This window comes from Schistocerca piceifrons, chromosome 2 (assembly GCF_021461385.2).
Source record: "Schistocerca piceifrons isolate TAMUIC-IGC-003096 chromosome 2, iqSchPice1.1, whole genome shotgun sequence".
Taxonomy (NCBI): Eukaryota; Metazoa; Arthropoda; class Insecta; order Orthoptera; family Acrididae; genus Schistocerca; species Schistocerca piceifrons.
In genome coordinates, this window is record NC_060139.1 from 21,817,972 (window position 1) to 21,844,872 (window position 26,901).

Below are 26,901 nucleotides of genomic sequence, written 5' to 3' on the forward strand. Positions count from 1 at the left end.
CCTGCGCCGTCTGCAGATCATACAAAACAAAGTACTCAGAATCATAACCAATGCTCCACTGTACACACGCATCGTGGATCTTCACCGGGAATACCGACTTGCGACTCTCACGGAGGTAATCCACAAACTCACCACAAGACCACACAGAAACTCCTGACAATCGCAGAACCCGTTCATTCTGAAGCTGGGGAACTACGACCACAACCATAGATGGAAACATAGCAGACCAAAAGACATACTTGTAAGGACCTAACATCTATGGCCAAGTATACGCAAACACAACGGTACAGGTGAGCCCCTGTTAAGCAGCCACCATTACTGGATATCCATTTGGAACACACTTGCCAAATAACTGGCACCACGCAGGGAAGCCATACCGTACACTGCATGCAGACAAGCTATACGCCCCCCCCCCCCCCCCACACACACAGTGAGATGATCTATGGCCGATTTACCACTAATACATAACGATCCTGATTGTTCCAGGAATGCAGCGGCTGCAGCAAACAGGGACACATCGCCATCGCCTACCACGCTAATGATACATGATACGCGCACTAACAAACCCAACCTTGCATGAACTACCGCACCTAGTAGGCTACTACTGCTCTTACTACCCATCCCACTGCCGCAGAGGTTTTTTTCTCTTGGTACGAGCCTTGGCACTTTTTTTCCTCTGCTCTTCAAATTGCTACCTTCATTCGCGTATCGTCCACAATCTATCACCTGATGCACCGTGTTAATGCGTAGTCTTACCCAGACGCACGGATAACATCACACCCAGCACCCTATGATCCACCTATTAGATAACTAACATGTTGACGGAGGTGATAGTAGAACATTTGGTTTGGTCACCACGTTGGTGCGGGCGTGGAGGGATCCCATATTCATGAAATGAAAGTCTCTTCGGGTTTGCTGCCGGATTCTAAAATCAACTTGACTCGATATTTCGCCGATCCGACTGGTCGCCATCTTCAGGAATATGCTGCTTCTGCTGATGAGTCCCGCTGAGAACTGACGCCAGGTTGCAAATCGACGTCCTACACTCCTGGAAATGGAAAAAAGAACACATTGACACCGGTGTGTCAGACCCACCATACTTGCTCCGGACACTGCGAGAGGGCTGTACAAGCAATGATCACACGCACGGCACAGCGGACACACCAGGAACCGCGGTGTTGGCCGTCGAATGGCGCTAGCTGCGCAGCATTTGTGCACCGCCGCCGTCAGTGTCAGCCAGTTTGCCGTGGCATACGGAGCTCCATCGCAGTCTTTAACACTGGTAGCATGCCGCGACAGCGTGGACGTGAACCGTATGTGCAGTTGACGGACTTTGAGCGAGGGCGTATAGTGGGCATGCGGGAGGCCGGGTGGACGTACCGCCGAATTGCTCAACACGTGGGGCGTGAGGTCTCCACAGTACATCGATGTTGTCGCCAGTGGTCGGCGGAAGGTGCACGTGCCCGTCGACCTGGGACCGGACCGCAGCGACGCACGGATGCACGCCAAGACCGTAGGATCCTACGCAGTGCCGTAGGGGACCACACCGCCACTTCCCAGCAAATTAGGGACACTGTTGCTCCTGGGGTATCGGCGAGGACCATTCGCAACCGTCTCCATGAAGCTGGGCTACGGTCCCGCACACCGTTAGGCCGTCTTCCGCTCACGCCCCAACATCGTGCAGCCCGCCTCCAGTGGTGTCGCGACAGGCGTGAATGGAGGGACGAATGGAGACGTGTCGTCTTCAGCGATGAGAGTCGCTTCTGCCTTGGTGCCAATGATGGTCGTATGCGTGTTTGGCGCCGTGCAGGTGAGCGCCACAATCAGGACTGCATACGACCGAGGCACACAGGGCCAACACCCGGCATCATGGTGTGGGGAGCGATCTCCTACACTGGCCGTACACCACTGGTGATCGTCGAGGGGACACTGAATAGTTCACGGTACATCCAAACCGTGATCGAACCCATTGTTCTACCATTCCTAGACCGGCAAGGGAACTTGCTGTTCCGACAGGACAATGCACGTCCGCATGTATCCCGTGCCACCCAACGTGCTCTAGAAGGTGTAAGTCAACTACCCTGGCCAGCAAGATCTCCGGATCTGTCCCCCATTGAGCATGTTTGGGACTGGATGAAGCGTCGTCTCACGCGGTCTGCACGTCCAGCACGAACGCTGGTCCAACTGAGGCGCCAGGTGGAAATGGCATGGCAAGCCGTTCCACAGGACTACATCCAGCATCTCTACGATCGTCTCCATGGGAGAATAGCGGCCTGCATTGCTGCGAAAGGTGGATATACACTGTACTAGTGCCGACATTGTGCATGCCCTGTTGTCTGTGTCTATGTGCCTGTGGTTCTGTCAGTGTCATCATGTGATGTATCTGACCCCAGGAATGTGTCAATAAAGTATCCCCTTCCTGGGACAATGAATTCACGGTGTTCTTATTTCAATTTCCAGGAGTGTATATAGGCCACCGTTCAGTACACGGCGCATGCGCCGCCCATCACGGTTTCTGACTTCCAAAACAGGGAGGTGGCGCCGCCCTTAGTGAAACACTGCTGGCAACGATATATCGCAATCAAGGCCACACCGAAGAACGTTCAGTTTTGATGCGAGATAATACAGTATTCCACGTTTTGTTAAGAGGAAACCCATTGTCTCTGTTGATTAAATTATCAGCCAACCTAATTTCAATCGCCTCTTTATAGACACTGTTCCAAAAACCGGAAATGTTGGCAACCATATTATTAAAAAAAACCGACCAAGTGCAGCAGGTACGAGACTCCATCGCACAAGCAGACATCCGCCACCTGTTCAACAAAGTGTATGCATGTTTGTATGATTAAGTTGAAATATTGTGATGTTAATCACTGAAATAGGTTACCTAGACGAAAGAATTCCCGAAATTTCATTACTCTACACTAACTATCTTTTGGTGTGAATTTTTTTCCCGTCAGTGTATACCCTACACGCAGTCAGGGACATTTGAGCGCTAGTTGTTGGGGGCGGCTGCACCCCGGCGACGCTCTGGCCGAGTAACCGGCTGCTGCTGGGGCGGCAGCCGTGGCTCGCAGTGGGACCTGCGGAACGAGACGCGTGCCCCCGCCCCCGCCCCCGCAATCCCGTTATCCGCCGTCGGCCGGATTGGATTCGACGGCCAACTTCCGGTCGGCGTTGACACGGGCGGCGTCTCGGATTAGACGGGCACCTCCGGGGACCGGCCCTCCTTTATGTCTTCTGGCGTTGTTCCAGCCAGCGCGCCGGGCAGCTCCGCGCCGAGGGCCTGTTAGCCCGGTCATCTCTCTGGAGGCCACTGGCCGTCGGGAGAGGAAATCACCGAAGTTGGAAGGGCCGTACGACATTGGTGTTCAATAATAATATACAGGGTGATTCAAAAAGAATACCACAACTTTAGGAATTTAAAACTCTGCAACGACAAAAGGCAGAGCTAAGGACTATCTGTCGGCGAATTAAGGGTGCTATAAAGTTTCATTTAGTTGCACATTTGTTCGCTTCAGGCGCTGTTGACTAGGCGTCAGCGTCAGTTGATGCTAAGATGGCGACCGCTCAACAGAAAGCTTTTTGTGTTATTGATTACGGCAGAAGTGAATCGACGACAGTTGTTCAGCGTGCATTTCGAACGAAGTATGGTGTTAAACCTCCTGATAGGTGGTGTATTAAACGTTGGTATAAACAGTTTACAGAGAATGAGTGTTTGTGCAAAGGGAAAAGTTCTGGACGGCCGAGAACGAGTGATGAAAATGTAGCACGCATCCAGCAAGCATTTGTTCGCAGCCCAGGAAAATCGACTCGCAGAGCTAGCAGAGAGCTGCAAATTCCACAATCAACTGTATGGAGAGTCCTACGAAAAAGGTTAGTTATGAAACCTTATCGTCTGAAATTGGTTCAAGCACTGTCTGCAGCTGATAAGATTAAAAGAATCGATTTCTGTGATTTTATCCTTGCTCAAATGGAAACAGATGAATCTTTCGTTTCAAAGATTGTGTTTAGTGATGAAGCAACTTTCCACACTAACAGGGAAGTCAATGTATATGGGGCACTGAGAATCCGCGGGAAACAACTCAGTATGAACGTGACTCGCCTAAGGTGAACGTTTTCTGTGCCATTTCAGCCAATAAAGTTTTTGGTCCCTTTTTCTTCGAAGATGCTACTGTAACTGGACTACAGTATCTGGAGATGTTAGAGAATTGGCTGTTCCCTCAGCTCGAACAAGAAGCACAACAATTCATATTTCAGCAGGATGGAGCGCCACCACACTGGCACTTATCTGTCCGTAACTACCTGAACGTCAACTACCCGAGGCGATGGATCGGCCGCCAGGCAGCCCGTGACAGAGCACTTCATCACTGGCCTCCAAGAAGCCCTGATCTTACCCCCTGCGATTTTTTCTTATGGGGGTATGCTAAGGATATGGTGTTTTGGCCACCTCTCCCAGCCACCATTGATGATTTGAAACGAGAAATAACAGCAGCTATCCAAACTGTTACGCCTGATATGCTACAGAGAGTGTGGAACGAGTTGGAGTATCGGGTTGATATTGCTCGAGTGTCTGGAGGGGACCATATTGAACATCTCTGAACTTGTTTTTGAGTGAAAAAAAAACCTTTTTAAATACTCTTTGTAATGATGTATAACAGAAGGTTATATTATGTTTCTTTCATTAAATACACATTTTTAAAGTTGTGGTATTCTTTTTGAATCACCCTGTAGTGTAATGAAAAATGTGAAGGTATCGAAAAAGAAATGAATGTCGCAAGAACTGACTCAGCATATAGAAACGTCAAAAGAACCATCGATGAAATTAAAAACTAAGGCGGTAATATTAAGAGTGCAATGGGAACTCCACAGTTAAATGCAGAAGAGACAGCGGATATGTGGAAAGATATATTGAGGGCCTCTACTTGGGGGAGGACTAATATGATGACGTGATAGAAAAAGAAACAGGAGTCGACAGGGAAGGGGTAGGGGATCCAGTGTTTGCCTCCGTACCGCAGTGGTAGCGTTGCGTCTACCACGCAAGGGGGCCTGGGTTCGATTCCCGGTGGGGGACTGGGTGTTGTGCGTCCTCATCGTTCACACGCAAGTCGCTGAAGTGGCTTCAGTTAAGAAGATTTGCAATGTGGCGGCCGAACCCTGAATGGGGTATCCCGGCCAATAAATGCCATACGATCATTTCATTTCAGGGGACCCAGTATAAAAATCAGAGTTTAAAAGAGCTTTGAAAGACTTAAGTTCAAGTAAGGCAGAAGGGAGAGATAACATGCCATGGGAATTTTTAAAATCATTGGGGGAAGTGGTAACAAATCGTTTATTCACGTTGATGTGTAGAAAGTATGAGACTGGCGATATACCATTTGACTTCCTGAATAACATCATCCACACAATTCCCAAGATAGCAAGAGCCGAGAAGTGCGAGAATCACCGCACAATCGGCTTAACAGCTCATGCATCCGTGTTGCTGACAAGAACAGTGTATGTAAGAATGGAAACGAAAACTGAGGATCTGTTAGATGATCAGTTGGGCTTTCGGAAACATAAAGGCATCACAGAGGCAGTTCTGACATTTCCGTTGACAACACAGGCCAACGATGGAAAAAATTCTTTGCTGAAAATATCTTATTCTTATGTTTTTTAGGGTTGGAAATCTAAATATGGTATTCAAAATACTGTATCATCTACCATTACTTCACATTTAACAGTTCAATTTATTAAATTAAGCGACTTTGTAAAAGAATTTAACAGCTTTTATACAGTTAAAATAATTTTAAAACGAGGTGTAATGAATGTAGATGACTTTGGTAACATTGCTGAAAAGCATTTTCTGCCAAGAAAAAGTCGATTCTATTTTTGTGTTAACAGGTGGTGTTTCCAGAATGAGATTTTCACTCTGCAGTGGAGTGTTCGCAGGAGAGCTTCTGTAAAGTTTGGAAGGTAGGAGACGAGATATTGGCAGAAGTAAAGCTGTGAGGACCGGCCGTGAGTCGTGCTTCGGTAGCTCAGATGATAGAGCACTTGCCCACGAAAGGCAAAGGTCCCGAGTTCGAGTCTCGGTCGGGCACACAGTTTTAATCTGCCAGGAAGTTTCAGATGGTGTTTTGTTTACTGTGCACCTAACCTCACTTTTCTGTTACCTGTACAAGTGCTCAGTACAATGTCTAATCGTGGTTGTAAAAATTCTACTGAGAGTTTTTGTTATATTTGTGGTGAATTTGTGATTAAAAAAAAAACGCCAAAGAAACATTACAGAATTTGTGAAAAAGGTTTACCTATCGTACTTTGGATCTAAACTTGGTGATAAGATAAATCTTGGGCGCCGCATAAGGTATGTTATGTGTGTGTTGAAGATCTGAGAAAATAGTCCAAAAAGGAGAAAAAAGCCTTTAGATTTGCTGTTCCTATGATATGGAGGGAGCCAAGGAATCATTCCGGCGATTGCTACTTTTGCAGTGTTGATATTACTGGTCATAATTCGAAAAACAAGAAAGGTAATAAGCTACTCTATCCTTCCATCCGCCATCTGACCAGTAGGACATGGTGTAGATCTGCCGGTTCCTGAACCACCAGATGATTTAAATTCTATTCCAACAGAAGTACTTTCTGATGTACAATCTGATTCAGATGAACCAGATCATGATGAATTCCACTGCAATACAGAAAGTCTAGAGCCCAAGCTGTTTACTCAGACAGAGCTTAACGATTTCGTTAGGGATCTGGGCTTAACGAAAGAAAAAGATGAATTGCTTTGCTCTAGATTAAAAGGAAAGAACTTATTGGTAGTTGGAACCAGACCCAGAATATGTTTTTATTATAGCTACAATGTTAAAGAAGTTTAAAACTTTGGGATGTTTAATGAGCCTGAAAGTTCACTTTTTGAACAGTCACCTTGATTACTTTCCGGACAACGTGGGAGATGTTAGTGAGGAAGAAAAAGCTACACAAGAAGCTTCAATGAAAAAAGAGAAAGAAAGTACAAACCAGTTCCAGCTGTCAAGTGAAACCTCTGTTAACATATACCATTGTTTTAAGTAGCTTACTGTAAATACAAACAGTGCTTATATTGTAACAAAGCGTTTCATTAATTTCCCCGTTTACCGTATAGCATAGGATTTTTATACTATATAATAAAAAGCATATTTCTCGAAAACTATGGGTGATACAAAAAAACTAAGGCTAGATTAGGGTTCAGCTCATAAAAATCTATGCAGATCAGCTATCAAAGTAAAAAGATTGTTTCAAAAAAATTTTTCGTTGGCCTGTGTAACGGAAGCGCGACTAAAGAGAAATCAAAAGAAGTTGATAGGATTTGTCGACGTGGAAAAAGCATTCTACAATAAAAAATGGTACAAAACGTTTGAAATTCTGAAAAGCTAGGTATAAGCTCTAGGGAAAGACGGGTAATACACAGCGTGAACATGAATACATCCGATAAACTACAGGGACTGATTCCTAACTGGAAATGGAGGAAAATAGATCCTATGATCATGTTTCCGGAAATGCATAGTGACCACGGTAGATGGAGCGGGGGAATGACAGTTCTGACCACGTGCTGTGTCTTCCTTGTGTGTCGCAGATCGTGCGATTGACGAAGCGTGCTGCAAGCAGCAGAATATTTGGTATTCATTTCGTAAACAGCCACGATGCCGTTTGTCTACGGCGAAGCAGATGGAAACGGTCGAGAGGCAGCTCAGCTAAACCAAAACGAGTACCCTCACGGATACCAACCACATGACACATTTCAAGCCCTTTTTGAGCGTTTGTGTGACCGTGGGTTCTTTCAAGCTGATGAACGTGCAGGGATGCGGCGGACTATGCATACACCAGACGTGCAGGACCGGGTTTTACAGAATATTGAGGCGAACCCTAGTCCAGTCTCCAGGCACGTTGCCCCCCTAACGTACGATTGTATGTATCCCACATGTCCCTATCGCTTGCAATCCCAGCGTGGGCACAATGAACATCTATTGTGAAGTGGATGCCATGCAGTTCTGTACTGTATTCCGGGACATGCGCAACGGCCAGTTTCGGACACGTTTTTATGGCAGCTCTTTCCCTCCATTTCCAGTCAGCAATCCGTTCCTGCAGTTTGTCGGTTTTATTAATGTTCACCCTGTATATTACGTACAAAAACCAAGAGGGAACAATGAGAGTAGAAGACCAAGAATAACTGAAGGCGCAGCTTGTAAATGATACTCCGAGATGAAGAGGATGGCATAGGAGAAGAATTGATGGATGGCCGCATCAAACCAGTCAAAAGCCTGATGACTCAGAAAGTGGAATGTAATTAGTTTTCAATTGGAATGTAAGAGGAACAGTTGATGCAGACTGTTAACAACTGTTCAAATAGTCATTGATTGCCGGCCGGAGTGGCCGAGCGGTTAAAGGCGCTACAGTCTGGAACCACACAACCGCTGCGGTAGCAGGTTCGAATCCTGCCTCGGGCATGGATGTGAGTGATGTCCTTAGGTTAGTTAGGTTTAAGTAGTTCTAAGTTCTAGGGGACTTATGACCACAGCAGTTGAGTCCCATAGTGCTCAGAACCATTTGAACCATTTGAGTCATTGATTCATTTCCAGTAAAGATAAACTGCATATGTGTAGGGGTGTAGCAGTTATCCCTGAAACTCCGAAACGAGTTCGCAGTTATAACGATTTATAATTTCAGTATGTTCGCAAACTCTGCTGTGAGGGTATTATCATACAATGAAGGTTTTCATAACCGGATGTTTCAACTGCCCAGAATGATATTTCATATCAGACAGACGATGTGGTAAAAGTCGAAACGAGGTTACTACATTCTGTTTTCACGTACACGCTGCGTAATCGGCAACGAGGCGTGGCGTCTGTGGACACCGAAGATAGCGGCTGTCTAGAGGAGGATGCCAAATCGACGCCAACCTACAGCGGCGGACATTCACTGTCCGATCAGAAGCATGCGGGCACGGCGATATAATAGGAAATTGTTCAACAGATGCCACGAGAGGCAGACCGGCCATTAAAAAAAAGGAGGCGGTACAGTCGGTAGAGAAGCTAAAACAGCAGAATCGCTCAGTTAGGAGAGCTGTGTGATTCCGAATGTGGACTAGGCATTGGATGTCACTTGAGTAACAAATCAGTCAGACTGTCCAAGTCAACTGTTGCGAGCGTGAAGTGCAAACGCGGAGGAGGTACCACAGCTGAACCAAAACCAGACGAATCCAATGCACTGACGGTTGAAATGGTTCAAATGGCTCTGAGCACTAGGGAACTTAACATCTGAGGTCATCAGTCCCCTAGAACTTAGAACTACTTAATCCTAACTAACCTAAGGACATCACACACATCCATACCCGAGGCAGGATTCGAACCGGCGACCGTAGCAGTCGCGCGGTTCCGGACTGAAGCGCCTAGAACCGCTCGGCTATCGCGGCCAGCGGAACAGTTCACTTAAGAGCGTTCGGCGAGAAGAAATTTAAGAGCGTATGAACGGAGTTTCGGTCACGGCTGAGGTGATTGACTTTTTCGGGCGACAGCCTCTTGGTCTTGTGCCAATCTCTGTAGGAGTTCTGAAAACTTAGAATTGTTTCGACAGTTAACTTCCTGAACTTTAGCTTTGAGGGGAGTTGCTTGTGGACTTTAAATTTTTCGACAGCTAGCTTTGTGAATAACTTTAAAGAAAATGAATTTTCATTTTGCAGCGGAATGTGTTCTGAACTGTAACTTCCCTACAGATTAAAACTGTGGTGTGTCTGACATGGATTCGAAACGCAGACCTTTGCCTTTCACAAGAGCGTGCTCCACCGATTGAGCTAATGAAGCACGTCTCACGAAAAACCTTCAAGATTTTCTTCTCAAGAACCTCAACAAACAAACAAACACACACACACACACACACACACACACACACTCCTCACACGCCACATACATTCCTCTTCAGAGTGAAAATTCATTGTGGAAACAATGCCTCAGGCTGCGGCTACCGTAACGCATGTCTCCGCAATATACTTTCTTTCAGGAATGATACTCTCGCAGTGCTTCTGTCAAGCTTGTAAAGTAGGAGCTGAACTACTGATACAAGTAACGCTGTGAGATTGATCGTCAGTCGAGCATGAATAGCTCAGACGATGGAGCACTTGCACGCCGAAAGTAGAATGACCTAGCTTCAAGTCCCGATTTGCAAACAGTTTCAGTTTGGCAGGAAGTTTTAACTTCAGACAGCACTGATTTTGAGCCTTTTTCCGATAGCCAACTTGGAGATGTTTAATTTTTAACTGTAATGTGATGATCTGGACGTAGAACCTACCCGCTAGCTTACGAAAATGCTATCTGTCATTGTCGTTTGGCTCACGACATTATAAAAAATTTAATAAACATTTTCATTTCTTAGCATTAATCAGGTGAAATTTAGTACATTCGTATACGTCACTGACCATAATACCACTTGCAAGTAATAGCATCAATTTGAAACTTTAATGAAACTATTCATCAGAAAACTTGTAATTCTAAACTGTGTGATATCCGATAACAGTGTTACCTATGTATTACAATCCAGGACAGCCTTTGCTAACCTATTTTTGGACACGAACATAACTGTGTAATACTTACGTCGACCTGAAAATCCTGGTAGAGGTACAGACATACTCAAAAGTATCCGAACGACCTGAATTGCATTTCGCCTGATTCTCATGCAACCGGCATAGCGCAGCTGTCTAGCAGGTCCTCTAATCGCTCCTTGGTACAGTCGTTTGACCATTGAAAGTGGTTCCAACAAGTCACCACTAGAAAACACTGCTCTGTATCACAGTAACTCATGATGTAAAGTAATACCACGATGCTACAAATATCAGGGAACACCTTATCACAGATAAGACTGTCCTTAAGGCTTGTAAGCTCACATTTATTACAATAAATGACATACCTGAAATGTTACCACTCTCATTATTACGTCAGATAGGTAATGCACGTAGTAAGTTCGTCGTATTCATGATTTCCTCATCAAAGTAACATATAGTACTTATTATTTAACACAAAATGATATTAAAAATTTAAGTTATCCACGAGCAGATAGTTGAGAATATGTATGAACTTCAAATGACACGACGAACCGTCTCGTTCTGCATATGGATTCAAACCCAGGTCAGGCAGACTAAACAAAGATTTCGTAACTGACGCAAACTAACAGTCATTCCTGATTAGGCATACAGAGAGTGATATACCTCGATTTTAGACAGTATCAGTTAGCAAATATCAACTTTAAATTACATAACACAAATATTTTTAACGGACGCGAATTCCTCCCCAGCATCTCTTGTCCCTGTTAACGAACTACGAGAGATCTTAAATATTGCTTCTTCACAAGTAACTTGCTTGAAATGCCGTGAGGTAAAGCTTTGTGTTGGACAGGGATTCGAACCCAGAACCTAATCGGATTGATATCGAAACACAACCAACTGTGACATATCGGATTTCCTTGCCAGTAGCTAGATGTTTTAACTGAAATGACGAGAAGAAACATTTTTTCCTTCCCAGGGCACCAACTCGGCACCTATCGCTGTTATACTCTAGAGAAAACGAACGATAAATATGGGTTTGTTGCACCAGCAGCGACATGTGAGCATGTTTGAACTAGAAATAATATGACGAAGAGTTCAGTTCTCACAGGGAATAGAGCCCCACACATATCGTTGTTGACTACACACAAAGAGACGTCAGCTACTGAATTTTTCTCCACCAGCAGCTCGGAATAACATCTTGAACTTACAGGTCTCGCAAATAGTTCTGTGTCCCACTGGGAGTCAAAAACGTCAGATATCGTTAGTGTTGACAACGAATGAAAAAACATTAAAAATCAAAATTATTATCCACCAGCAGATAGGTGTTCTCATGCTAGAGCTTGATAATACATAATGAAATCTTTAGTGCCGGGCCAGGATTCGAACCCATTCACACGTAATATGTGGAGGTGTTGAGGAATCTGCAGTTTTGAACAAACAACAAATTGTAGCCGAGCTGTATTGCCACGAAGGGATCAAATTCCGCGTTAAGGGCGGTCTGAGTTGCATTCTCAGTTCAGAACCAATTTTATCGACATACAGAAGCTCAGATAAAAGATGGAATAAGTGTCCTGTGACTCTACATTGCGTTTGTTTCGTCACTAGAAATAAATAACTAGTATAAGAAAGGTTACTGGTGACAGAATTTCTACATGTCGCCACTCCAGACTTTATTATGGTTCAACCTAACGTCTACTTGGCAGAGAAGGAATATCATCTTTAATGTGAATTTCAGAGCACACCGCCATTATATCTTCTGCACTTGGTGTAGTCAGAAGAGAATGGAATCTTTCCCTTCCTATCTAAAATCATTGACAGAATTGGGAATCTAACCGAGACCATACGTATAAGAACCTACCATCAGTCCAACAGACCACCAAACCCTCTTTCCCGTGACTCATTTTCTATTCTAACGCCGTTGCGCCACACTGGGTGAGAATTCTGACACACACGCTCCCTGTAGTAAATTGCAGCATGTTCAGTAAATTCATTTACTTGGTTGACCAAATCACCATGAACTAGCTGCCTCGGCTACCCAGTGCATACATTCGACTCTATTTTGTAATCACCGAAATAAAATCACATAACTGCCACCTACACAGAACTGCCAACAGTGTAGGATGCAGAAATTTAAATAGGAAGTGTTCCTTTCCACTTGAGCTACTCTATTGCGCTATCTGTTTATAAAAAACGTCGTGCAGCGCAAAAGAAAAGCTGTAACTGTTTCTCCCGTTGTCAGAAGTCTAGACCCGGCCATTTGCATTATCTCACAGCGCTGTGCTATGCAGAAGTTCTGAAGGAATTGTTGTTCAGCTCTGGTGCTATTGGAGCTATGTGTCAGCTAGTAGCGTCATGGTAAGTGTCGTGCGCCGTAGTTAAAATGTCGCGAGTTCGAATACATTTACTACAATTTTTTTTTAAAACGCGATTCTGCTGTCTGCTGAAGATACCAATCTAATGGAATTTTGAACATAATTCCCTTCACTTCTCAACCCAAAACAGTCGCATGTGGAAAAAGGGCTAACTTCTGTGACATTTTGTTCTTTTCAGGTTTAATAGACAGCCAGGCAGCAGATGCATCTCGAAACTTTTGTATTATGTATGGGGAGAGCGCAGCGTGCCCAAATACGTCAGAAAAGTATTTTCTACATAAGCTGTCGTGTGATAGTGGCATTTTATTCTTCTTCAAACATTGTTTGACGGCTTTAACTCAGAATAAGTTTTCTATATGCATGTAATCAATAAACTGCATGTGCATCGTCAGACTGCTATAGATAACATCAGAGAATTCGCATATATCGTTGATTAATTTCGCTCACATGTTTACTATTGTTTCAACAACACTAAAGGAAACCTTACGAAAACTGTGCACTCTATTATAAGAAATGAAATAAAACTACCCACGATAACCTTACGACGAAAGTCTGTTTTAATAAACAAGCATGCCTCTATCGACACGAATTAGTAAAATACTACTCACTTAGACTTTGATTGGGTCTGTGTTTAATTGGTATGCTGTGTCATACTCAAGAGGTATGAAGATGCGGCATTTCATAAATATAGTTATGTATTTCTAGAAACCCAAAATTTGCTTGTCAGCAGCTGAAAGAGGCGTTACCTGTTGTGCAGCATTGTAAGTTTTTCACTATAGCACTATGAGTCGAAAGTAGTTTCTTGCGATTTCCTTATTGATGTTTGATCTGACTGCTTGTAGCTCTTTTACAGAAGGGGTAAAAACGTTGAAGTCAGTGAGACTGGAACTGCGAACCATAACAGACGCTTTTTCACAGGTCTAATACTAATTTTGTAAGCTAAGCACATCATTCGTTTCAGCACACTCTTGAGGCTGGGAAATGTGGCCACAATGGTCTGGTGGAACGAATTATCACAGGTGCACTGCGTGCGTTCAGGAATTTACTTTTAAGAGGTAGAAAAATATTTATTTTACCTCTGGTAACCTCAAGACAAAGACGTTATAATCCATAATCCGCATTAAACATCACGTTCCTTCATTACCAACTGCGCAGAGCCGGTTTACGTTAGGAAATGACATAGCGGAAGTCATAGCAAACAGAAATACAGTCGCCAGTAAACTCACTCACATTAGAAAATTTTATTGTTTTTGATGAACCGATAGCCATTTAAAGGAACAGATCTCTTATTTTACTTGTACTTGATTGAACTAGAGACGTTGAAAAATTTGGTGCTGGACTGTGATTCGAATTCGTATCTCCTCTTTCGAGGATCTGAATCTCTCAGAACAGTATAGTTCGATCATTTCGTTCCTTTTTCCAAGACTGCAATCTTCTCTAGGTCTCCTGCAAAGGATCCAGTACAAAAACATTCTTAATTTCATTTCAAGTCCTATCAAGTGCACACCCACCTGCTAGTGAAAATTAACGTGCATTTTTAATGTCTGTTCATGTGTTGCCAACAATCACAATAGGTGTCGTTATTTCTGGTCAAACACACACACATCTTACTGTTGGTGAGTAAGCAACTGATACTTAAGCTACACTCCTGGAAATGGAAAAAAGAACACATTGACACCGGTGTGTCAGACCCACCATACTTGCTCCGGACACTGCGAGAGGGCTGTACAAGCAATGATCACAAGCACGGCACAGCGGACACACCAGGAACCGCGGTGTTGGCCGTCGAATGGCGCTAGCTGCGCAGCATTTGTGCACCGCCGCCGTCAGTGTCAGCCAGTTTGCCGTGGCATACGGAGCTCCATCGCAGTCTTTAACACTGGTAGCATGCCGCGACAGTGTGGACGTGAACCGTATGTGCAGTTGACGGACTTTGAGCGAGGGCGTATAGTGGGCATGCGGGAGGCCGGGTGGACGTACCGCCGAATTGCTCAACACGTAGGGCGTGAGGTCTCCACAGTACATCGACGTTGTCGCCAGTGGTCGGCGGAAGGTGCACGTGCCCGTCGACCTGGGACCGGACCGCAGCGACGCACGGATGCACGCCAAGACCGTAGGATCCTACGCAGTGCCGTAGGGGACCGCACCGCCACTTCCCAGCAAATTAGGGACACTGTTGCTCCTGGGGTATCGGCGAGGACCATTCGCAACCATCTCCATGAAACTGGGCTACGGTCCCGCACACCGTTAGGCCATCTTCCGCTCACGCCCCAACATAGTGCAGCCCGCCTCCAGTGGTGTCGCGACAGGCGTGAATGGAGGGACGAATGGAGACGTGTCGTCTTCAGCGATGAGAGTCGCTTCTGCCTTGGTGCCAATGATGGTCGTATGCGTGTTTGGCGCCGTGCAGGTGAGCGCCACAATCAGGACTGCATACGACCGAGGCACACAGGGCCAACACCCGGTATCATGGTGTGGGGAGCGATCTCCTACACTGTCCGTACACCACTGGTGATCGTCGAGGGGACACTGAATAGTGCACGGTACATCCAAACCGTCATCGAACCCATCGTTCTACCATTCCTAGACCGGCAAGGGAACTTGCTGTTCCAACAGGACAATGCACGTCCGCATGTATCCCGTGCCACCCAACGTGCTCTAGAAGGTGTAAGTCAACTACCCCGGCCAGCAAGATCTCCGGATCTGTCCCCCATTGAGCATGTTTGGGACTGGATGAAGCGTCGTCTCACACGGTCTGCACGTCCAGCACGAACGCTGGTCCAACTGAGGCGCCAGGTGGAAATGGCATGGCAAGCCGTTCCACAGGACTACATCCAGCATCTCTACGATCGTCTCCATGGGAGAATAGCAGCCTGCATTGCTGCGAAAGGTGGATATACACTGTACTAGTGCCGACATTGTGCATGCTCTGTTGCCTGTGTCTATGTGCCTGTGGTTCTGTCAGTGTGATCATGTGATGTATGTGACCCCAGGAATGTGTCAATAAAGTTTCCCCTTCCTGGGACAATGAATTCACGGTGTTCTTATTTCAATTTCCAGGAGTGTATATTCGTGGATGCACCGTAAGTGTGCAGTTCGATTGTCGCTTAGGCACAAAATTTTGTATACTTATTTTAGATTTAAACACCTAGCAGCTCGTAAGAAAAACCGATACGTAACATTTGATTTTTCTTAGTTAACAATCCAATTGCGTGTTGGGTTCGTAGCTCCGTCACAGAACTTCACATCTTGCACTTCATCTTTAAATGCATGCACACTTTATTACTTCAGAATGGAGGTATATCAGACATCTTTCGTAGTTAGCTAACAGGGACGAAAGGGTCTTGATAGGGGTCCCAGTTTATTACAAAAATTGTCGTCTTTTATTTTCAAGTTTAGATTTGGTTACTGGCATTGGCAAAAATTTCGGTAATTCATGACTCTTCATGGCCAGTCATCAATATGATGTGATTAGATTAGATTAATTCTTGTTCCATAGATCATGAATACGACATTTCGTAATGTTGCGGAACGTGTCATTTTAAATGAATGATTTCTTTACATATCATGATTCAATTTCTTTAAACAATTTTTTACACACATTCTCTGTCTCTCTCATTCTTTTTTATTTCTCTCTCTCTCTCTCTCTCTCTCTCTCTCTCTCTCTCTCTCTCTCTCTCTCTCTCTCTCTCTCTCCCTCTGTCACACACACACACACACACACACACATTATTTTTTTTTTTATTTGTTTGTTATGCTCGACTATCGGCGAGGCACGAAAACGCCTGTGATTGAGTTTCTTAGCACTTGTGAAAGAAATATAAAAACAACTATGAGAGTTACTGATTTATGATGCTTAGTTTGCACTCAATTCTGAGTATTTTTAGTAACTACGCTCCAGTCCCTAAACCTAGTTACACAAATGCTAATCAGTCGCATTACGTATTCCAGGCCATAGCAGCTGCTACTTGGAGACACCAGCTGTGGTCACTTCCCAGCCCGCTGTGGGATCACATCGGTTCGTCTTCTTCCTGCTGGTACTGTATCTGAGATTTGGTAACAAGGCAACGTATGTTTGGCACCTCTGTGATCGACGAGTTACTTCCTTGTGTGCACGGAATTAAGGCTCAAAGTTCACTTGATTTTACCTGTCATTTCCATTGAATAATCTCAGTCATTATCGCTTGAGGTGTAACAAAAGATTGTAAACTTACGGTTTTCAGCCCAGGAAAGTCGTTGCAGGTGGAAATCGCAACTAATCTCGTCCTTTAAAAAGCGGTTTATGAGTTCTAGCCACTATTGGCTTCGTAAGAGGAAGCTCACGCACATACATGTTCGCCAGCTCTGTGGTAACGTGCTGACCTGTGAAAAAGCTTCTATTATGGTTCGCAGTTCCAGTCTCACTGACTTCAACGTTTTTACCCCTTCTGTAAAAGAGCTACAAGCAGTCAGATCAAACATCAATAAAGAAATCGCAAGAAAATACTTTCGGCTCATAGTGCAATGGTGAAAAACTTACAGTGCTGCACAACAGGTAACGCCTCTTTCAGCTGCTGACAAGCAAATTTTGGGTTTCTAGAAATACATAACTATATTTATGAAATGCCGCATCTTCATACCTCTTGAGTATGACACAGCATACCAATTAAACACAGACCCAATCAAAGTCTAAGTGAGTAGTATTTTACTAATTCGTGTCGATAGAGGCATGCTTGTTTATTAAAACAGACTTTCGTCGTAAGGTTATCGTGGGTAGTTTTATTTCATTTCTTATAATAGAGTGCACAGTTTTCGTAAGGTTTCCTTTAGTGTTGTTGGAACAATAGTAAACATGTGAGCGAAATTAATCATCAACGATATATGCGAATTCTTTGATGTTATCTATAGCAGTCTGACGATGCACATGCAGTTTATTGATTACATGCATGTAGAAAACTTATTCTGAGTTAAAGCTGTCAAGCAATGTTTGAAGAAGAATAAAATGCCACTACCACACGACAGCTAATGTAGAAAATACTTTTCTGACGTATTTGGGCACGATGCGCTCTCCCCATACATAAAACAAAAGCTTCGAGACGCATCTGCTGCCTGGCTGTCTATTAAACCTGAAAAGAACAAAATGTCACAGAAGTTTGCCATTTTTCCACATGTGGTAACATTTCAGGTATGTCATTTATTGTAATAAATGTGAGCTTACAAGCCTTAAGGACAGTCTTATCTGTGATAAGGTGTTCCCTGATATTTGTAGCATCGTGGAATTACTTTACATCATGAGTTACTGCGATACAGAGCAGTGTTTTCTGGTGGTGACTTGTTGGACCCATTTTCAATAGGAAAACGACTGTACCAAGGAGCGATTAGAGGACCTGCTAGACAGCTACGTTATGCCGGTTGCATGAGAATCAGGCGAAATGCAATTCAGGTCGTTCGGATACTTTTGAGTATGACTGTACGTGACCATTATTACTAATACAGTTGAATGGATTTTAGAAAAGCTGAGTAATCACAAACAAAGAGGTACGAGTTGTTTTCTGGTGCATTTTTTCCAGGTGATATATTTCGGCCTCTGCCCATATCATCAGATTTCCATTTCACACCAAAAATAACTTCGTAGTCCTTCTTACAACCAGCATTCCCATTTTCCAAGCATAATTTATGTGTCGCACCTTTTGGTGAGTGAGAGTATGAGTAAACAACAAACTGTCAAAGTTATTTTTGCAATGAAATGGAAATCTGATGGTGGGTTGGGACCGAAACATGTCATTTGGAATAAATGCACCAAAAAACAACTATTATTTGTTTGTTTGCGACTACTCAGCTTTTCTACAATCCAGTCAATCATATTAATAACTGTATAACTTACTTTAGATGTGTGTGGTACAAGTTACTCTAAGCTGAATCTATCTCTAAATGAAACTGAATTCATAGACTGGCTATAAACAGTACGCAGAACGGATTCCTCATCAAACAATCACAACACACTAGCTAACTGTCGTGTATTGAAACAGCGGCCTATTAGAATGCATCTACTGAATTGCATGAAAATTTTACAAATGATTACATTTTCCAAAGTCCACCTCGGAAGGTTCGTTTAGGCTCTACAATTGTTTCTTACCTCCAACGGATAACTCAACTCTGCTTAACTGCGCAATGTGAAATGTTGAACTGTAATATACTTGAAAGAAATCACTGATCGGATAACTGCCTTATCGTTTACATTAAACTGCTCTGCCAAATGAGAATTTTTTATTCTTCGAGAAATGCACCTAGCTGTCCATGCAGTAGCGCAAGGCGTGAAAGTGTTGTAATGTTATGATATGCATTTAAACTGTGATGATAAGCTTAGCGAAATGTTGGCAAATAAACCGTACCATAGGTGCAACCACAACGGAGAGGTATCTTTTAAGAGGCCAGACAAACGTCTGGTTCCTGAAGAGGGGCAGCAGCATTTTTAGTAGTTGTATGGGCAACAATCTGGGTGACTGATTGAATTGGCCTTGCAACATCTACCAAAACAGCATTGCTGTGCTCGTACTGCGAACGATTGAAAGCAAAGGGTAACTACAGCTGTAATTTTTTCGGAGGGTATGCAGCTTTATTGTATGGTTAATAGACGATGGCGTCCTCTTGGGTAAAGTTTTCCGCAGGTAAAATAGTCCCCCATTCGGATCTCCGGGCGGGGACTACTCAGGAGGGCTTCGTTATCAGGAGAAAGAAAACTGGCGTTCTACGGATCGGAGCTTGGAATGTCAGATCCCTTAATCGGGCAGGTAGGATAGAAAATTTTAAAAGGGAAATGAGTAGGTTTAAGTTAGATATAGTGGGAATTAGTGAAGTTCGGTGGCAGGAGGAACAATACTTCTTGTCAGGTGAATGCAGGGCTATAAATACAAAATCAAATATGGGTAATGCAGGAGTAGGTTTAATAATGAATTAAAAAACAGGAACGAGAGTAAGATACTGCGAACAGCATAGTGCACGCATTATTGTAGCCAAGACAGACACAAAGCCCACGCCTACCACATTAGTACAAGATTATATGCCAACTAGCTCTCTAACGATGTCTAATAACTGACTACTGGTGTCGCTGATATGGAGTACCTGGCAGTAGGTGGCAACACAATGCACCTAGTATGGAAAACGTATGTTTTTGGGGGTGCCCATATACTTTTGATCACATAGTGTAGGTTAAGGAAAGGCAAACCTACGTTTATAGCATTGTAGACTTTGAGAAAACCTTTGACAATGTTAAGTGGAATACGTTCTTTCAAATTCAGAAGGTGGCAGGGGTAAAATACAGGGAGTGAAAGGTTATTGGCAATTTGTACAGAAATCAGATGGCAATTATATGAGCCGAGGGGCATGAAAGGGAAGCAGTGGTTTGGAAGGGAGTGAGACATGGTTGTAGGATTTGTATGGAGTGCAGCCATGTATGCGAGTGAAACATGGACTATAACAGAAGAGAAAAGAAGCTTTTGAAATGTGATGCTACAGAAGAATGCTGAAGATTAGATAGATAGTTCACGTAACTAATGAGGGGGTACTGAATAGAATTGGGGAGAAGAGGAATTTGTTGGACGACTAGAAGAAGGGATTGGCTGGTAGGACACGTTATGAGGCATAAAGGGATCACCGATTTAGTATCGTAGGGAAGCGTGGAGGTTAAAAATCGTAGAGGGTGACCAAGAGACGAAAACACTAAGCAGATTCAGAAGGATGTTGGTTTTATTAGTTACTCGGAGGCTTGCACAGGATATAGAAGCATCAAACCAGTCTTTGGACTAAAGACCAAAACAACAACATTTAAATACTTGTAACTGAAAGTGACGAATAGTAATCAAAATTTTGAACACATGACCGACAGTTTACCCTGGATACCAAATGTAGATATTGTTGATGGAAAAGCTGTCTTTGCATTATAATACTTCATTGTTAGTGCTCGCAGCAAATAAGAATCTATTTAAGTTATCTTCTTCGAAATATGCCGTCACTCTATGAAATCGTCTCAGAAATCATCTGCTCTCTTCAGTCACACCAGGGAGCATCTAAAATAAAATTCATTCTCTATTCAGCACGTTCACCATGAAAGCTCCTCACTCACCGACCACTCAATATTCTCTCTCGCAGCAGACTCTTTCATTGTCATCTACTCATAAGACAACCTCTGGTAGCCATAGACTGACGTATCCTTCGTGAGATCAGGCATCCAACACTTCATTCTGTTCGGTAAGACACACCCACACATATACAACATTTACACACCTCACACATATACAACTTTTTAAATTATGGCTAGGACAGCAACCTCAACGAAGGATGATGGACCAGAAATAAATTAATACGGTTCCAATGCCCGGGTTCCAACCAAGCTGTTCGCGACGTATCTCTTGGTTGTAAGGCGTATGTCGGGAATGGTAAGCCCCTCCCATATATTCCCAATTGGGGTACCCCATTTGCCCCACTATCAGCTTGTGTTACAATTCGCTGAAGAGAACCGCGACTTTTAATGGGCCAGGCCTCAAACAGCGTGCTCCACTCCTAGGAGTGATGGAAAGGACATCCAAAGACGCACATAGAGGGGAAATTCCGAACAAAGCTGCCACTTATCATGATGTGTAAACCTTTGAAGTTAAAAGAACAATTTACAGGGTACTCCGACAGGTGTATTTGTTCATCTCTGAGACACAAACGTAGCCAATGAACTTTAAATCGGTTAAGTATCTGATGAACTCTTTGAGTTACTGAGAAAGGAGGGTAGCAAGAAGGCCTACGTAGCTACTCTGACATTGAGCATATTGAACTTATATTTGCTAGCCATTCTTCAGTTTAAATATATTTTTAAATATATTTCTTATGGGCTTCGCTATTTGGACTTGCGAACTGCATTGTAAACCGTCATTTGCTTAAATATGCCATAACTTCTTGGGAGCTGTTGCCTAGTGCTTATATGTATAATGTTGCGCAGGTGAAATGTCCTGCTCTGTGCCATTTGGTAAGGATAACAATTTTCACCTTGGTCTGCCGAAAAGATATAATACTTTCAGTGAACTTCGATGGGTCACTTTGCAAAAAAATGGTTCAAATGGCTCTTAGTACTCTGGGACTTAACACCTGAGGTCATCAGTCCCCTAGAACTTGAAACTACTTAAACCTAACCAGCCTAAGGACATCACACACATCCATGCCGGAGGCAGGATTCGAACCTGCGATCGTAGCGGTCTCGCGGTTCCAGACTGAAGCGCCTAGAACCGCTCGGCCACACCGGCCGGCCAGGTCACTTTGCAGTTGGCGCAAAGACGAAATATTGAATTCAACGATGTGCCACTGACAGTGTGCTTTTTCTTATCGCGTGCTTTGCACCGAATGAAGCAGGCGAAAGAGAATATAGACGTCTAAAAAATGACACTTACAGATGGTACTAATTGGCTAAGAGAAATGTCTAGAAGATAAGTGTGGGAATATATAAAATCATGCTTAACTAAGAGAAAGACAGATGTGAGCTATACAGGAACATCAAACAGACTTTTGGAGAAAAAAGAAGTAGCTGCGTGAATACCGAGAGCTCAGATGGCGAATCAGACAGAGCAAAGACGGGAAAATTGAAAGGTGGAGGGATTGTATACAGAGGAGAATAACTTAAGAACAGCGTTATAGAAAGAGAAATATAGATGAAAATAAGGTTGAGGATATGACACTGCTACGAGAATTTCGAAGAGCAGTAAAAGAAACAAGGCATCTTTGGTAGAGGAGATGCCCCCACAATTATTGAGGTTCTTGGGAGAGTCAGCCATGACAAAATGTTTCAGCCTGGTGTGCAAGATATACAGCAGAGCAGTCCAGAAAATGTAGACACTCTTTGGTAGTTAATGTCTTTGGTAGTTAATATCTTTGGAAGAAATTGGCATATCGTTGTAACTTTGTGCGGTAGCGTAGTCCATTGTTTTCACAACAGATCTTGGTGCGCGTTTTCCAGCAGATGACAATGTAGCAACGAATGAAGTAAGATTGTCGTTTGAGCAACGCAAGGATGTATTGGAGTGGTACTGGAAGTAGCAAAACATGATGGAGGTACAACGGTAATAGTGTAATGTGTACGGAACTCAGCCACAACACCTACTACAATTTATCGTACTCGGGATAAAGCTGAAGCCGTCGTAACTCTTCAGGATGTGCATAAGGGAAGGTCTGGCCAACCAAAAACAGCAACAAGTGCAGCTTCCAGCGTTGCTTTGTTGCCTTATTTTACTAGGTCACCTCAAAAATCTGTGAAGCGGGGTGCATGTGAAAGTGGAACAAGCCGATCAAGTGTACGACTAATTCTAAAGGACGCAAAGTGGAAAGTGTACATTCCAAGACCACTGCACGCTGTGAACGGGGACGATTGGATCGAAGGATAGAGTACTGCAGGTGGTTTGAGGCATGTTTCTTGAGGAAAGGTTTTCAGGGATGGTTATCTGGTCTGACGACGCGCAATTGAAACTGAACGATTCTGCTAACCGCTACACCTGCGTGTACCAGGCTCCTCAAAATCCCCACTTTCATGTGGACGAACATGCTAATCTACCAGGTGTTAATGTGTGATGTGGTCTGTCAGCGATCGGTTTGATTGGTCCTCTCTTCTTTGAAGGTACTGTAAATGGTGATATAGATGGTAGGCAGTGGGAACCTCGTAACTCAGTTTTGTTAAATTTTGTAGCTGAAACAGAAACTGGTTCCTAAATAATAATACACTACTGGCCATGACGTGCTACAAATTCGAAATTTAACCGACAGGAAGAACATGCTGTGATATTCAAATGATTAGCTTTTCAGAGCATTCACAAAAGGTTGGCGCCGGTGACGACACCTATAACGTACTGACATGAGGAAATTTCCAACCGATTTCTCATACACAAACAGCAGTTGACCGGCGTTGCCTGGTGAAACGTTGTTGTGATGCCTCGTGTAAGGAGGAGAAATGCGTCCATCACGTTTCCAACTTTGATAAAGGTCGGATTGTCGATTGCGGTTTATCGTATCGCGACATTGCTGCTCGCGTTGGTCGAGACCCAACGACTGTTAGCAGAATACGGAATCGGTGGGTTCAGGAGGGTAATACGGAACGCCGTGCTGGATCCCAACGGCCTTGTATCACCAGCAGTCGAGATGACAGGCATCTTATCCGCATGGCTGTAAAGGATCGTGGAGCCACGCCTCGATCCCTGAGTCAACAGATAAGGGAAGTTTACAAGACAACAACCATCTCCACGAACAGTTCGACAATGTTTGCAACAGCATGGGCTATCAGCTCGGAGTCCATGGCTGCGGTTACCATTGAAGCTGCATCACATATAGCAGCGCCTGCGATGGTGTACTCAACGACGAACCTGGGTGGATGAATGGCAGAACGTCATTTTTTCGGATGAATCCAGGTTCTGTTTACAGCATCATGATGGTCGCATCAGTTTTTGGTGACATCGCGGTGAACGCACATTGGAAGCGTGTACTCGTCATCGCCATACTGGCGTATCACCCGGCGTGATGGTATGGGGTGCCATTGGTTACACGTCTCGGTCACCTCTTGTTCGCATTGACGGCGCTTTTAACAGTGGACGTTACATTTCAGATGACCCGTGGCTCTACCCTTCATTCGATCCCTGCGAAACCCTACATTTCAGCAGGATAATGCACGGCCACATGTTGCATTGTACGGGCCTTTCTGGATACAGAAAATTTTCGACTGCTGCCCTGGCCAGCACATTCTCCAGATCTCTCGCCAACTGAAAACGTCTGGTCAATGGTGGCCGAGCAACTGGCTCGTTACAATACGCCAGTCACTACTCTTGATGAACTGTGGTATCGTGTTGAAACTGCATGGGCAGCTGTACCTGAACACGCCATCCAAGCTCTGTTTGACTCAATGCCCAGGCGTATCAAGGCCGTTATTACGGCCAGAGGTGTTTGTTTTGGGTACTCATTTCTCAGGATGTATGCACCCAAATCGCGTGAAAATGTAATCACATGTCAGTTCTAGTATAATATATTTGTCCAATGAATACGCGTATATCATCTGCATTTCTTCTTGGTGTAGCAATTTTAATGGCCAGTAGTTGCTAGATGTGTGATTTTATAGTAGAAGCCTATTTATTGACAGAGTAGAAAAATCTATGCGCTGTCAAATCTCTTTGATTATGGAGTTACTGGTTACTGGGATTAAGAGGTTTCAGAGACAAAAGGAGCTGCGATGTTTTCATTGCCTACCAGCACGCTGCAACATCGATTTTACCTGCCATCCAGAAGTGAAAGCTTTTACCTACAACAAGATGGCCTCACTGTCATAGAGATTTCAGAGCCTACTTGGATGAAAATCTTCCTGGACGATGAAGAGGAGCTGTTGGGTACCCGCCAGGTTCTACAGAACTTACACATCTTTATTTCTACCTATGGGCGATTTGAAAAATTAAGCTTACCAACAGAAGCCACTGAATGAGCTACGAGAAACCATCGAGACGTCCTGTGCGGCTATCACACCAGCAACACTGACAATCGTAGTTCGGTTTACAGATCAGCGGCATTGATGTTGCTTGGCTACTAATGGTGATCACTTAGAACACATAAAATAACCTTCGCCCCGTGCAAGGATTGTTATGCTATATAGTTTTGTTCGATGTTCGATTAGTATTGACTATCAAAGAGTGTCTACGTTTTCGTGGACTCCTCTCCGTCCCTCCCCCCCCCCCCCTCTCTCCTGTATAACCTCAGACTATAGGAAATATGGAATAATTCCAATTCCAAAGGCAACTGCTTACAGGTGTGAGTATTACCGAACTGTCAGTTGAAGATGTGAAGAAAGGAAAACATTCACACGAATTATTCACAGAAAAATGGAAAACCAGGTAGAAGACGACCTCAGGTGAGGCTGAGTACGGGGAAACAGGCGAGGCAGTGCTGATCCTACGACTTATATTCGAAGATGGATTGAAGAAAGGCGAACCTATGTTTAAAGCGCTTGTAGGCTTAGACAAAGCTTTTGATGATGTAGACTGGGCTACACGCTTTCAAATATTCAAGGTAGTTGCAATAGCAGTAGAGGTTATTTACAGCTTGTACAAATGGTAGCTTACCGTTCGTTCAGAGGGCTGGCCGCCATCTGTAATAAAAAAAAAACCCGGGGAGCAAAGTGGGCAGGGGTCGATACCCGAGGCCTAGCCACAGTGTCCCCTTGAACACCACCGAGCCTGTGGGCCATGGGGAAGTGGGAGACACATGTGTTTATTTATTTATTTGCATTGTGTTTTCGTAATGTTCACTATTATCATGAAATTATGTGGAACACGTCGGCGACAGAGGAAAAAAAAATATAAATGCTGGGTAAAGAGAAAGAAAAGAAGAAGGAAAAGAAAAATTATATAAAATCGGTGGAATCTACGACGCGCTCTCCCATCCGCGGAAGTCAGAGGTAGAATCGATTATAGGCGGCTTAAGCTCAGACAACGCAGGGGGAGGAGGGGTAGGTGCCCTCTGAGCCACGCACCCCCCCGCTCGAAGATAGTTAGGAAATAATGTTCCGTAACGTGGCGTGTTTTCGAGAGCTGCATGGGCTGTTCGTAAATAGGTCCAGAAGCCGAGGAGGGATTTAGGTCCCTCATGAAAGAGATAAGCGACCGACCACCCTTTGACTCACGTAATAGCATGACATTTGGCGGCGGGAAAATGTTTGTCCTCCGGGTAGAGAAACATTCGAGGTTCGATTGTGTCTGGTGGCACTCGGAGACAGCAGGCAATGATTTGCTGCACGAAGCGCCAGACATCTTTCGAAGAGATGGATTGCAGGCGGTGGTCATAAGTGTCCGGTTGCTGGCAAACGAGACAAAGAGAGGCATCTGATAAGCCAATGTTGTGCAGTCGCTGTTTCGCGGCAAATTTCCTGTTGATTATGTCATATCACAGTGCCTGGACGCTCGTGCCACCCAGCTAACTGGGGCGCACAATAATTCA